At 46.0% G+C, this 15,122-nt stretch overlaps 1 pseudogene; it reads left to right on the top strand.

Annotated features, from left to right (window-relative positions):
• Window positions 1-14,391: 14,391 nt before the first annotated feature.
• Window positions 14,392-14,817, top strand: LOC115286951 (annotated as a pseudogene).
• The last annotated feature ends 305 nt before the right edge of the window (window positions 14,818-15,122 follow it).

Below are 15,122 nucleotides of genomic sequence, written 5' to 3'. Positions count from 1 at the left end.
CCAGCAAGGAAATAGTGGGAGCTGACCAGTCACTAAGACATGAAGAAGGACATTTTATAGAAGTCTGTTTATGGCTCAGTTTTTCTGCTCTCAGAACCAGCTTAGTCAGGAATGGGTCCAGGCGTCATTAAAACAAGATAGAACTTGGGGCGCCCGGGTGGCTCAGCCGGTTAAATGTCCGACTTTGGCTCAGGTCATGATCTCAGTTTGTGAGTTCCAGCCCTGCATCAGGCTCTGTGCAGGCAGATCGGGACCCGGAGTCTATTTCAGATTCTGTGTCTCCCTCTCTCTCTTCCCCTTCCCCACTCGCGCTCTGTCTCTCTCTCTCAAAAAGAATAAAATAAAATATCTTTTAAGAAACCAGATAGAACATAATATCCAAAGTGTTCCAAATATACAACTGTTCCTCAAAGGCACCCCTCCACAACTACTCTGGACAGACCTTGGGCAGAGAAAAGTCCAAGCATCATAGCATGACAGTACTCTGCCATCTGGTGGTCATAAGTGAAATGACCTTGAATGCTCAGCGGAAAAAGCAACTTAATCACACAAACCACAGCAATCATTAACACAGTGGTTTTCTGAAGCCCATTACCCATGGGCAGTGAAAGCTGGGATCCTGTGGGGCACCTAGGTGGCTCAGTCAGTTAAGCAATGATCTCCCAGTTCATGAGTTCGAGCCCCATGTCAGGATCTGTGCTGACCGCTCAGAGCCTGCAGCCTGCTTCTGATTCTGCCTCCCTCTCTCTCTGCCCCTCCCCAGCTCTCTCTCTCTCAAAAAAAAAAAAAAAAAAAAACAATAAAATAAAATGAAAGCTGGGATCCTGAAAAAAAATTATATGTGGAAGAATCTCCTCAAAGCCTCACAGGTATGAATGAAATGCTCTTAAACTGCTCAATAGGCTGAGCCTGTCTAGTTACTCACCACAGTTACAGCGGTCATTAAGTCTGCAAACTCCTTCAACCATATGTATCTGCCGACCGTCTCTCTGGGCCGTGCACATCTCTGGCGGTCGTCAAGTGGAGAAACAAGTAGCTCATTTGGGTAATGCAGTTACAAGATGGGAAAAGGGATTTGGAATGTTCTGAGAGCCACCTGTGAATGCATTTAAATAAGTGTGGTCTGCATGAGCTAGTCTATGACACACCAGTCCCAGAGACAACTTAACAAAAATGATCCCAGAAATTTGGAAAATCAGCCCCCTACTCCCTTTCTCCAGCACATTTGTCATTTCTCTATCCTTGGTGATTCCTGACATACTTTAAAATATGAACCCCTCAGAGGAGTCTGGCAGAAATGTTGTTTTACTTTAACTCAGACTCACTTAAGTTTCTGGGACCTCTGAATATGTTTTGTTTGTTGTTATTTGGGTTAAAAAATTTTTTATGTTTATTTATTTTTGAGAGAGAGAAGGAGACAGAGTGGGAACAGGGGAGGGGCAGAGAGAGGAGATACAGAATTCAAACTGTACTCCAGGCTCTGTGCTGTTAGCTCAGCTTGGGCTTGAACTCACAAACTGTGAGATCATGACCTGAGCTGAAGTCGGACACTTAATCAACTAAGCCACCCAGGTGCCCCTACTTGGGTTTTTTAAAACGCAATTTTATTCATGAGGAGTTTTTTTAATGTTTATTTATTTTGAAAGAAAAAGAAAGAGTGTGGGGGAAGGGCAGAGAAAGACGGGGAGACAGAGAATCCCAAGCAGACTCTGCACTGTCAGTGCAGAGTCTGATGCGGGGCTTGGTCCTATGAACTGCAAGATCCTGACCTGAGCTGAAATCAAGAGTCTGACACTCAATCAACTGAGCCACCCAGGTGCCCCTGTTATTTATATATTTAGTTAGATCTTTGTTCTGGGATCCTTTTTAAAATTTGTTGTTTTTAATATGAGCCAGAGAATTTGAGAAACTCAGGTCTAAATGTAGTCTCAGCTCTGCCGTTAGCTGAGCAATATTCTGGAAAGTCCCCTTACCTCTGTGTGCCTTATTGTCTTCAGATGGAAACCAAGAGCGGAGAAGGAAAAGAAAACCTTTCACTTCAGCCATCCCTAAGCTCTGTCGTTGTTCCCCCCTCCCCCGTCCCTGGCAATCAACTCTCAACAATCTACACTGTGGGTTATCTGAAGCCACTCATCTGTGAAACAACCAACTGACAACACACGTTTTTGTCTTCCTCTCCCCACATCCAACTAGGCTGCGAAGGTATAATAAAGAAGCAATTATAAGGGAAAGAGAACAAGAGAGGGAAGAGCCAAAGATACACAATTTCAAAAAACGCTAGGTGGATAGAGAAATAGTAACTAGCTCAAGTCATAATATGCAACAATCGTGTCTTCCAAAGATGGCCACATCCCTTCCCGTCTCATGCCCTCCATAGCGTGACCTTGCCACTCACCCATCGAGAGGGAGAGTCTAATCTCTCTCGATCTTGAATCTGGGCTTGCCTTTGTGACTTTCCTGTAACCAACAGACGTCTTGCCGCTATGCTCTGTCTCCTGGAAAGCTCTCTCTCAAAACATTCCCTCTTGGATCCCAATAGCCATGCTGTGAGGAAGCCCAAGTCACATTAAGTAACACAGGGCGCCCTGGTCCACAAGCCCAGCTGAGCCCAGGCTTTGACTCAGCCCAACGCAAGGGGCGGACAGGAGAGTAAAGAAGCCCCAGGTAGAGAGGCTTTCCCAGGCTACTCTATTTAAAACAACATTCTCGTCCTGCTTTATTTTTATTCACAGCCTTAATGTCATTCATTTGTTTATTATTCTCCCTTGCTAGAATATAATCTTCATAAGGTCAGGGGACTTTATCCTATTAACCACTATATCCCCAACACGTAGAACAATAGTTAGTACATAAAAGGCACTCAATAAATATTTGATGAATAAGTAAATGAATAAAACAATCAGAAAAAAAATGGGAAAACGCAATCCGTACAATGAACAGAATGAAACTTCAACAGGTATTAATTAATATCCTCAGAGAGATGTACAGCATCCACATAACAAGGCTTGGATGCTGTCAGTTAGCAGGGCAAAGAAGAATAAACAGAATAAGAAAGAGCTTATACAAAGTAAAAATGTAGTCACCGAAATAAAAAATTCAATAGAAGGCTTATTAGATAAAGCTGACTAAATCTTTCAGAAAGCTGAATCAAAAGAAAATGAGATGGAAAACGAGGGGGAGGGAGAGAAAATTAGGGGATCAATAGAGGAGGGCTTACATCTAATATAAAATTCAGAAAATAGGAACAGAGAGAATGGAACATAGCTGGGCAGTGCAGCGAAATCACAGGAAGCCATGTGTGCACCCAGGCAAGTGGGGCAGGCCCCAGAGGGCAGGGGACCCCAGGGAAACACAGGACCGATGGATTGGGTGAGTTGTCTGTGTGTTTGGAGAAGCCATTATAAAGTATTTTGTTGGGAAGTCCTGTTAAGGATTTAGGAAAAAACCACAAAACTGTGTGTGTGTGGCAGTCAATCCATAGCAAACTCCAAAACTAAAAAATTAAGGTGATTATTAACTCCAGGAAAGGCAAAACATTATACGATTTAGCCTAGCGGGAAAGAGACATGGCTATTACTCTAACTCCCAATGGTGAGGTCAGCAGGTTGGGAAGATGGAGAGAAAGGCACTGGAGTGTATGTGAGCTAAATCCGCCACCGCCAGAAGCCAGGAGATCGTGTCCAGAATGCAGAACTAAGATGTCTTAAGAAAAGCATATTATTTAGGTGCGTGGAGTAAATACAGGGGAAGAACCATAGAGACCTAAATGGGGACCTATGCAGAGGAGAGACAGACGAGCAGGAAATTAAGGGGTTTTTTTCTAAGTTCTTCGATACTCACTGGTTTTTCGTCTATGTGCCTGTGTGTCTTTGATATACGTACATCCACATATATATATATATATACACATAAATATAAGAGACAAGAAAATCAACTAGAATATACGAAAGGCCTGAGGAGTGTTTGTGGCAGTCTGGATGGCAAGATTCTGGACACTGTCTCGTCTTCCCTCTTCTCTTTTGCATTTTCCAGATTTTCAATAATGAGAATGTACTACGTTTGCGGTGGAAAAGTTCCGATGAACATTTTAAAGAACATACTGCAAATATTTATGCCAAAGTGATAGTCCCCAAATCTTGATATACACAGAAATTACCTGGGGAGGGACTCGAAATGCAGAAGCTTAGGCCTCACCCCCTGCGAGTCTGGACTTTTATAGATGCCCTAAGTATACCGCAAGTGCCACAGTGCTCTAAATCAGGAAATTTTGTTTTAATTTCACAGTACGTGAGGCATGTACAATGGACAGGAAGTTTAGTGTCTCTCTGGGTTGAACCATTTTCTCATGTGCCCGCGTGTGTTTCCGCCGCGCCCCCAGAGGGGGCAGGCTGGGCGCAGAGATGAGCATTTGCAGTGCACTCCCTGGGAGATGTGGGAACCCCTGGTTGGGGACCCCACTCCGCAGGGGGTGCTCCCCCATCCGGTCCCCGGTCCCCGTACCTCTCAGTTTCAGTGCTTGCAGTTGCTCGCTCCACAACGTCGGGGGCCACTCTGTGACCACAGCCACAACAGAGACACTTGGAATTTTCCTGGAAAGTATGATTTGGTTGCAAGCACCACAGCTAGTAAATTCAGCTGAAGAAAGTTAACATAGTGAAGCAAATCCCTCAGATGACAGGAGTCCCAGCTCTGCTGGAAGTGGTCAAGTATCAGTCGCCCTGACCCCCACCCCCAGGGGATGGCCCCTCAGGCTTCCCACAGCCAAGAGGCTGGATTTCAAAGCCCCTCCGGACCCCAGAATGGTGGTTGCCTAAAGCAATTTTGCCCATCCACCTCCCCCCATGAGACATTTAAAAGAATTTTTTAAATACATTTCCTTATTATTGAGAAACAGAGAGAGAGACAGAGCATGAGAGGGGCAGAGAGCAGGGAGACACAGAATCTGAAGCAGGCTCCAGGCTCTGAGCTGTCAGCACAGAGCCCGATGTGGGGCTTGAACCCAGGAGCGGTGAGATCATGACCTGAGCCCAAGTCACACGCTCAACCGACTGAGCCACCCAGGCGCCCCCCCACCCCCATGAGACATTTAACAATGTCTAGAGACATTTTTCTTTGCCACAGCTGGGCACTGGCTGTGGGTGCCCCTGGCATCTAGCAGATAGAAACCAAGAACGCTGCTAAATAGCCTACGACACACAGGACAGCGCCCCCCACCGATCCAGTAAAGCATTATCCGACCCGAAATGTTAACAGTGCCCAGACTGACGAACCATGTGCTAGAAACTGTGATAGAATTATTCAAATGAGCTAAAAAGATTTGCTGTTTTCTTCTTTTACCTCTATTATCTATAAATACTCCGCTTGATAGAATGTGTTCCAGGCCATGTGCTGAAGTGGGGACCATTTATAGACAGGTGCATTTGCAAGCACATCAGTCGATCCTTCCCAAATAGGATCAAGACACAAACTATTACCGTCTCTCCTTAGCAGGCACAGACATAATCTCATAAAAGATGCTTTGCATGATACGGTTTTTTTTTAAGTCTTATTTCCCAGTAGAAGCTGGAGATGGTAAAAAATAAAATCTGTATACAAAACTAGTGAGAAAAACAATTTGACAAGCGATGTCCAATGCTAAAAATAAAGTAAGAGGTGTTAGTTTCCTAGCGTTGAGGAGAACAGCAGATGCTGTGAGGCAAGTTCAAGACTTCAGCATGACATATGTTGGAATGATGGATGTTAGATACAATCGTGACATCACACCAGAAAAAAGATCGGTCAGTGTGTTAGAGTAAGGTGTTTTGTTAGGTATACGTATAATAAGGCCAACAGATCAGATGACTGTCCTTAAAAAGATTGTTTGTTGGGGTGCCTGGGTGTCTCTGCCGGTTAACTGTCTGACTTCGGCTCAGGTCATGATCTCATGGTTTGGGGGTTTGAGCCCCGTGTCAGGCTCCGTGGTGTCAGCTCAGAGGCTGTAACCTGCTTCGGATTCTGTGTCTCCCCTCTGTCTCTGCCCCTCCCCCATTCAATGCTCTGTGTGTGTATATCTTTCTCTCAAAAATAGATAAATACTAAAAAAAATATTTAAAGGTTGTTTATTATTCTTAGTTCTCAAGAGGAAGTACACGCCATGCCACACATGGTCATATGGGGAAGCACCAAACCAGGTAGGGGGCAGAAGGGAAGGCAAGGCCAAGAGTGTTTATTGTGTCTTCCATGGGAAGGAATGGGTGAGACAGAGTGGGCAGGCTCATCTCCACAGGTTTAGGATTGGCTAGTTTGGATCATTTCAGCAGGCTCTGGGCATAGGGGCGGTCCCTCGTTGTCTGGTCCCCGGCCCCATAGTGATTCCGGTATGTGGATGGGTGCCCAGAGCCTGAGAACCTGATAAAGGAGGGGGGTGTGATCGTGGGCTCTAGACTGAATGGGGTGTGTCTGTAAAGCACACTAGAGGACACACTGTCTATTATTTCTAGAAACTGGCTACCGTGGAAGGGGCAGTCCCTCCAGGGTCTTCAAGGCCCCAGATACCAAAGCATCAGAATACAGAAAACAGAAGACATGATTAACACACAAAAGGAACATCTGAATGAATAACAAACTATGCAACACGGTAAGCTTATTCTTGCTGAGTGTGCACAGTCCGTGGAGAGGAGATATACATCCAAGAAAGGAGAATGGTGCCTGTCAGAGGGGGCTTTCTTCTCCGCAGACAGGGCTTACCTCAAATGGCCGAGTCCTCTAATGAGCGAACAAAGCCAAACATACATGCAGATCAACTGATGACTGAAGAAACAAAATGTGGGGCTTGTCCGTACAGCGGACTACTCTTCTTCAGTAAAAGCACTGGAGCACGGCTCCATGTTACACCAGGGATGGACCTGGAAGCCGTCATCCCACATGGAAGAAGCCAGGTACAAAATGTCACATTCTGAATGATGCCATTTCTGTGAAATGTCCCGTGTAGGCAAATCTATAGAGTCTGAAACTAGATTGGTGTTGCCAGGGGCCCAGGGGAAGGGGGGAGGGGAGGGATCGCTAATGGGTGTAAAGTGTTTGGGGGGAGGTGATGAAAATGTTCTAAAATCAAGGGCGCCTGGGGGGCTCAGTCGGCAGACTTCAGCTCAGGTCATGATCCTGCAATTCGTGGGTTCAAACTCTGCGTCAGGCTCTGTGCTGACAGCCAGCTCAGAGCCTGGAGCCTGTCTTCGGATTCTGTGTCTCCTCTCTCTGACCCTCCCCTGCTCATGCCACCTCTCTCTCTCTCTCAAAAATAAATAAAAACATTTTAAAAAAAATTTTTTTAATGTTCTAAAATCAAACAGTAGTAGTAATGGTTGTATCAGTCTATGAACATACCAACAACAACAACAATGCATTGAACTGTACACTTTATTTTTTTTATTTTTAATTCCTTTTTTCCAAATTTTATTTGTTTGTTTATTTTTAAATATAATTTATTGTCAAATTGGCTTCCATCCAACACCCAGTGCTCATCCCAACAAGTGCCCTCCTCAGTGCCCATCACCCATTTAGCTCATTCCCCACCTACCTCCTTCCATCAACCCTCAGTTTGTTCTCTGTCATTGAAAGAGTCTCTTATGGTTTGCTTCCTTCTCACTTTTTTTCCCTTCCCGTATGTTCACCTGTTGTGTTTCCTAAATTCCACATACAAGTGAATATACACACTATTTTAAAGGTGCATTTAATATATTTTTTATGAAGCTAATTGGTTTTTTTAAAATAATAGTTTATTGTCAAATTGGTTTCCAAGTACACCTTAAAACAGTAAACTTTGGGGCGCCTGGCTGTCTCCTTTGGAAAAGCATGCGATTCTTGATCTAAGGGTTGTGCGCTCGAGCCCCACATTGGCTGTAAAGATTTATTAAAACAAAATAAATAAACTTTAAAAAAGAATAAATTTGGGGCACCTGGGTGACTCAGCCAGTTGAGCATCCGGCTTCAGGTCAGGTCATGATCTCACGGTTCGTGGGTTCGAGCCTCGCATCAGGCTCTGCTGATAGCTAGCTCAGAGCCTGGAGCCTGCTTCGAATTCTGTGTCTCCCTTTCTCTCTGTCCCTCCCCTACTCATGATCTGTCTCTCTCTGTCTCTCAAAGATAAATAAATGTTAAAAATATTTTTAAATAAATAAATAAAAATAAATAAACATTTAAAAAAATTTTTAAAGAGTAAATTTTAGGGTTTATGAATTATGTCTCAACAAAGCTGATTATGAAAATTTTTATTTATTTATTTTGTACAAGACACCAAATCTACACCTTTATTTATTTGCTTTTCAGTTAGTTTAAATCCTTGAGGGGTACAGCATCTCACGGATTCTGTAGCCAGTGGCTTTAGCAGTCAGGTTGCTTGCTTTCGGAATTTGAACCAAGCCACTTTCCATGAACATGAGTTCCTTTTCCCCAGATCACTGGTTTTATTGGGTTTGCCACCAGGAGTCACTGTGTTGTTCTTCGCTTTGCACGCATAAGCACAGCCCTTACGTAGATAGAATTCGGTTCCATCTCAAGCATAAATACCTTCAATTTTCAGAAGAGCTGTGTGCTCCCTCTGGTTCCAGAGACTCCACTGACAGCCAGCAAAACTGGCCTTGGACCACGGCCTTCCGGACCTACATTTGTCGTTTCAGGAGTCCTCTTCCCAGCGGGCCTCCACACATTCCAAGATGGCAGAAAGAGCCGTTACAAAAAAATTTTTAAACTAAACAGACTGTGCTAGGCTCCTGAGACACAGAGTGATGGATTGAGAGGGAGCAGGCAAGAGAGCAGGGCTTGGGGCTAGTGGTCCTCCCAGCAGGGGCGGCGGGGGGGCTCAGGTAGGTGGTAAATTTGGTAAGCCTGCCCCCCCCCCCCGACTCCTGTGCCCTCTGCCGGCCTAGTACTGTATTCCACCCTACACTACTTATTACTTTGACATGTGAAGGTTTGTGATAATTGAGAGCTTCCTATTAACACGCAAATACCCCCGGCAAAGTCACAGAGCAGCGGTGTCTCCTGAAGAGGGAGGGCCATCTTGCTGGAGAAGCCACCTGCGTGCAAATGCGTTAGTGCAAGTTTTGCAAAAAACAGTGAGACTCAGCGGAGTCCTCAGTCATGGGGGCAGGGGGAGGGGTTGCGGCAGGAGGTGTGTGTCTGACCAGAGAGGGTGAAAGCAGGGGAGAGCAGGTGAGGGCTGGATATGGGACAGAGGAAGGAGGATGTGGTATAGGGGAATGTCTCCCTTTTCAGGGAACCACAGGAGGTGGAGGTAGGCCGTGGCAGAGGCAAGCCTGCACATCCCACACTGAGGTCCCAAGCCTCCCTCCACCATGCTGCACTCCCTGAGGTGACGGTGTGGCCACCCATGTCTGGATGGGACTAGGGTACAGATGGAAAGAGGCCTCGAGTAGGTTAACAATAGTCCAGGAGAGGATGTGAAAGAAATCGGGAGGCACAGTGCCACAAGCCATGGTGGCATGGCAAAGTCCGGGTGGCCTCACACCAGGAAGAGGTCGCTGAGGACCAGGGACAGGCCATGAGCCACAGTGGCAGGGCCAGCACAGTAAGCCCGAGTCTCCTCCTGCCTCAGGCTGCTGAGTGTGGTTTGGTTTTGCCCACACCGAACACAACTGATGTAAGCGCCCCGCCAGCCCTCGCTCGCCTCCTTAAGGACCTGCACTAAGAAATCTGTCAGTAACCCAGGATTGCCATTCCCTCCTCCTGTCGGCAAGCATGACTGAAGGTCCGCAGGGCACGGGGTCCTATCACAGGCACTGAGCACATGGACAGATTGAGACTTTGTCCCTGAATGTGGTGGGGACGGAGTCACATCCAGAGTGAAAAAGAAAGCTCCTCCCATGGTCCTTACCAGAGAAAGTCATTCTCCTTTTAGACTCCGAGGGACAGCACTCATTCAGAGAAGAGGTCGGGGCTGGGGACATAAACCGTGCTACTGCTTCCGATTTTGTGAGCAGGTGTTACCATAGCCCGGAGAAAGGGCACACAGGAGCGGGGGAAGAAGGTGCATCCAGAGGGGCTTCTGTGGGGACAAGCCAGGAAGTCATCCTACCCCAGTGGCTCTGAAGCTCCAACATATCAGAATCACCTGGAACAGATTCCTGGGCCCTGCCCCCCCATGCTTCCCCTTTGGTAAGTCTGGGTGGAACCTAAGAATCTGCATTTCTAATCAAATGCTACTGATGCAGATACTTCCTAGAGCCACCTCCCTAGATAATCTGTCTCACCCGTTTTCCCAGGTCACCGGAGCAGATGGGTCATGTGAAGACAAACAAAGAGGGCTAAGAGGAAGGGCCCAGTATCAAACAGTCTGGCTGGAGAGAAACACAAGGGGAGGTTCCATTAAAAAAGCACAAGTAGGGGCACCTGGCCGGCTCACTTGGGTAAGCATCTGACTCTTGATTTAAGCTCAGGTCACGATCTCCCAGTTTGTGAGGTTGAGCCCCAAATTAGGCTCTGCACTCATCGAACGTGCTTGGGATTCTCTCTCTCCCTCTCTCTCTCTGCCCCTCCCCCATTTGCTCTCTCGAAATTAACATTAAAAAAAAGACAAGTAGAAGAATACTAATCGCAGCTAATGTTGATTTCTTACACACTTAGAATGTGCTGAGCACACTCTATACGCTTTGTAATTTATCTCATTTAAACCACATAACACCCCACAGAGGTGATGTATTTGTATCGTCTATTTATATGTATCAGGAAATCAAAGCACAAGGAAGGTGGTAAGTATTAGATTCAAGTCCCAGAATCAAGTCCAGCTCAAGTGCCCTCACCCTTAACCATTGCGCCTTGCTGATAGCAAAGGAAGTAGACTGACACTAGAAACAGAGAAGCTAGAACTTTCTTTCCCTCAGGATCCTCCCACCAGACCTTCAGGTAAGCACCTCAACTTTGCAAGCCACTCCTTTTGGAAGCAAAGTGAAAAGGGAAGGGAAGTGTGAGTTTGCCAGGGCTGCCAAAACAAAGCGCCACACACCAGCTGGTTTAAAGAACAGAAACGTATTGTCTCACAGCTCTGGAGGCTGGAAGTCCAAGGTCAAGGTGTCAGCAGGGTTCATTCCTTCTGTTGGCTGTGAGGGGGAGTCTGTCCCATGTCTCCCGCCTAGCTTCGGGTGGTTTTCCTGCCATATCTGTTCTTTGGTGGGTAGACACCACTTCACGTTTACAGACACGTGTGCATGTCTGTCTCCAAACTTCCCCTTTTCATAAGGACGCAATCAGATCATACTGGATCGGAGGCCTATCTTGCTCCAGCATGACCTCATCTTATGTAATTACATCCGCAATGACCCCAATTCCAACATATTCTGAGGTAAAGGGGCCTAGGAGTTCACTATATGAGTTGCGGGGGTAGGGGTGGGCGGTTTAATTCAACAGGCAGCAAACACCTTCTTGGAACTAATTCCAAATACCTACATCCTAAAGATACCAAAAATACGTCCCTAGACAGGGCCACCTTGCCACACTGTACACACTAAATAAAAACTTCCTCCAGAACCTGGGAAGTCATCACCTATGATGTAGAATCAACCAGGGAATAAGGAGGAGTATGTTAAGGGAATTTTTATAATGAGAGTTCTCTTTTTTCCTAACACTTGACTTCGACTTTAATGTTACTCTTTCAGATGTATGTACCATCCAATTATAAGGTAGAAATGCAGCAAGTCAGGGCGAAATGATCTTTTGGTACCTGCCACTAACCAGTGTGTGAACCTCTCCTCTTTGAATAGCATTTGAATAAAAGACATGCTCATTTTTGGAGAGCAAGGTTGAATTAGAGAAGATGGATGTGAAAATTTCTCTGAACAAAGGTCTAAGAAGTAAAGCAAGAGAGCTCATGTTCTGTATCATACCACCTGGGAAAGACATAGTTACCTATCGATTTCATTATTAGAGGTTTCCCACAGCCTTACACCACTCAGCGTGGGATGGGCCAAAGGTAGAAACCCGCAGTATCCGAATCCTACAAGAAGTTCCTATGGTGAGGCATGAGAACAACCTTTTTCTGGGTATTTTTTCTTTTTCTTAGGCAGGGCCCTAATTAAGTGGAGAGAGAACAACACAGACCTTTTTTTAAATTTTTAACATTTATTTATTATTGAGAGACAGAGAGAGACAGAGCATGAACAGGGGAGGTGCAGAGAGAGGTGGAGACACAGAATCCGAAGCAGGCTCCAGGCTCTGAGCTGTCAGCACAGAGCCTGACGCGGGGCTAGAACTCAGAAAGAGCGATATCATGACCTGGGCCGAAGTCAGAAACTTAACCGACTGAGCCACCCAGGCGCCCTGAAGATTCTTGAGAATGCCAATTGACATCCAATGCAGAATTCAATTTGTTTTAACGTATATTACACGGAGGAAATAAAGAGACTTGAGTTCCAGCCTTTGCTATAAAGACCTCATTCATTCTTTCCTTTTTTTGCTGCTTATTGGACTCCTGTGATGTGTCTGGCATTGTGAAAACAATGAGGGGGAAAGTCAGATTTAACCAGCAACTTCCTTCATAGAGCTCTGCAGCCTTGAACAAGAACTTTTCTTCGTGCGTAATATAAAAATAGAAAATTCAATTTTCCTAAGGACTTCAGTCCAACAAACATCCCCTGGTCCTTAGCATGGGTCTAGACAGTGCATTCAGAGCTAGAAGGCTAGAGAGCAAGACAGGGGGTTGGCATCGAAGGTGGGTTGCATGGGGCCCCTGCCGTAGACACAGAAACAGGGTGGGGAAGGCAGACATGTCCGTGACTGAGATCAGTGCTCAACGGAGGCATGAGCCCAAGCAAAGAAGGGACTTTTTCTGAGTGCTGAGGGAGAGTAGGAAAAGGCTTGAGGGAGTGAGCTGCACCCTTTACGCTGGACCCTGAAGAAAGAGATGCTTTCCTTGGCTAAGAACTGATGAAGGACAGTCCAGGTTCAATGTATGGTGTGAGCAAAAGTCCTGGGCAGGAAAACGCCACACTGCCAATACAGACACATAGCAAACATAGCACGCCTCTGTGATGTGCCTCCTGTCCCCCAGCCAGCCCTTTCACCCAGTACTAGGGATCCAAATGTGCAGTGCAGAAGGGTGTCGGGAAACAGCGGGGCTCCAAGAGCCATCGGAGCAGTGCAGGTGAGTCAATTTTCACAGATTAAGGAATGGGTGTGGGGCAGGGGTGGTGACAAAGCATGTTCTATAAAGGGGAGAGCCACTGCCCCGCTCGACATGCTGTATGATTAGAGACCAGTGACCCCCGAGTCAGGGGTTCTTCAGAGAAGCTAGCAAGACATAGAGTGTATGTGTATATACTCTCACACGTATATACATGTATATATACGTATATGCACATACGTGCATTTTATATATTTCTATAGTTTTAAAATACGTTTTTAAAATTGAAATATCCTCATTAGGTTGTGCAGGACAAATGAAAGGGATCAGCACCTGTGGGCCAAATTCAGACCCACGGGCCACATCGGTGCAAATCAAAAGGACACCGAAGTTCCAAGAGGATGACTTGCAGGAGGCCCCACGGCAGGTGCAGAGGCAAGGGCTGGAGCCTCGGGCTATCGGTGCACAAGGCTGAGCTTGTGGAAGGGCAGGGCTGACGAGGGGAAATCATACCAATGAGAGAGCTGGAAGTTGTGGAGAGAGGAGGATGGACGTCGCAAGGGCACGACGGAGGGAAGGAGCCCGGAATCTAGGGACAAGGTGTTGTGGCAGAAGGGCGTCTTCTAGACGATTAGGAAAGTCCAAATACACACATGCATTCATAGCTGACGAGTGGCAAGAATGAAAATACTAACACATTGGTACTGAAACAGACCAGAGAGCCAAAAAAGAACAAACTTGGAATCACCACAATTGTGTGGATATTAAATTCTAAGTGGATTAGTACTCCATAATGGCCTCAAATAAAAAAATAAAAATGTACCACCAATTAAAGAAAAACACCAGCCTTGGACACCTGGGTGGCTCAGTTGGTTGGGGTCTTGGTTTTGGCTCAGTTCATGGTCTCAGGGTTTGTGAGATGGAGCCCCACATTAGTCTCCACACTAACACTGTGGAGACTGCTTAGGGTTCTCTCTCCTTCTGTCTGTACCCCTCCTGCACTGTCACTCCCTCAAAATAAATAAACTAGAAAGAAAGAAAGAAAAAAAGAAAAAATGAAAGAAAGGAAGGAAGGAAGGAAGGAAGGAAAGACACCAACCTGCCCAAAATTAACCTGAAAAGAGAAACGGAATCCTGGACTCTCCATCCCCTGCCCTTCCTTACAGCCACAACTTTTTTCCATCAATATTCAGAAGGGCACCCACCGGGAGACCGGGTCCGCTGCAGTGGGGACTGGCCCGTAGTCGACGTCCCCCTGCGGGGGCTCTATCTATAAGACAATGTCTGGAAGCTTCTATTTTGTAATTATTGGCTACCATGATAATCCACCTTGTGAGATGGAGTTTTTGCCAGCTGGGAAAGCAGAATCCAAAGATGATCCTCATCATCTGAACCAAGCCATAGCGCTTGCTGCTCTCGACCTCACACATAAGAACATGCGGCTTGTTGAACAACATGTCCTGAAAACTGGGGACGAGTTCAGCGATGGCTGTGTCAGCGTTAGTTACCGCTGACAGGTGCCCGGCCATGTGAGATTGTTTATGCGCCCTCACATACGGCAAGAAGATGGAATAAAAACCTTCTTTACTGATGTCCGTGCTTAATACATAAAATTTGCAGTGAATCCATTTTATGAACCTAATTCTCTGATTTGATCAAGTGCATTTGACGGAAAAGTTCAGTTTCTTGGGAAGAACACCTTTTAAGTTGAATGCAGAAAAATTCAGAAGAAAACGATGCCTCTGTGATGGAGTATTTTTAGGAATGAGTACATTGAGAGTAATTTGATTAATAATTAGCCTGGAAAAGTTGAAAGAAAGAGAGAGAGAAAGAGAAAGAAAGAAAGAAAAAAGAAAGACGATAAAGAAGGAGAGGAAGGAAAGAAAAAAAGAAAGGAAGAAAGAAAAATGAAAGGGGGAAGGGAGAAGGGGGAAGAGGGAGGGGGGAAGCGGAAGGGGAAGGAACGGGAGGGGACGGGAGGGGAGGACCACACGGAAGCATTTGCACTTGT

Source organism: Suricata suricatta, chromosome 3 (genome assembly GCF_006229205.1).
Source record: "Suricata suricatta isolate VVHF042 chromosome 3, meerkat_22Aug2017_6uvM2_HiC, whole genome shotgun sequence".
NCBI classification, from domain to species: domain Eukaryota; kingdom Metazoa; phylum Chordata; class Mammalia; order Carnivora; family Herpestidae; genus Suricata; species Suricata suricatta.
This window is presented reverse-complemented; position numbering and strand designations above follow the sequence as displayed.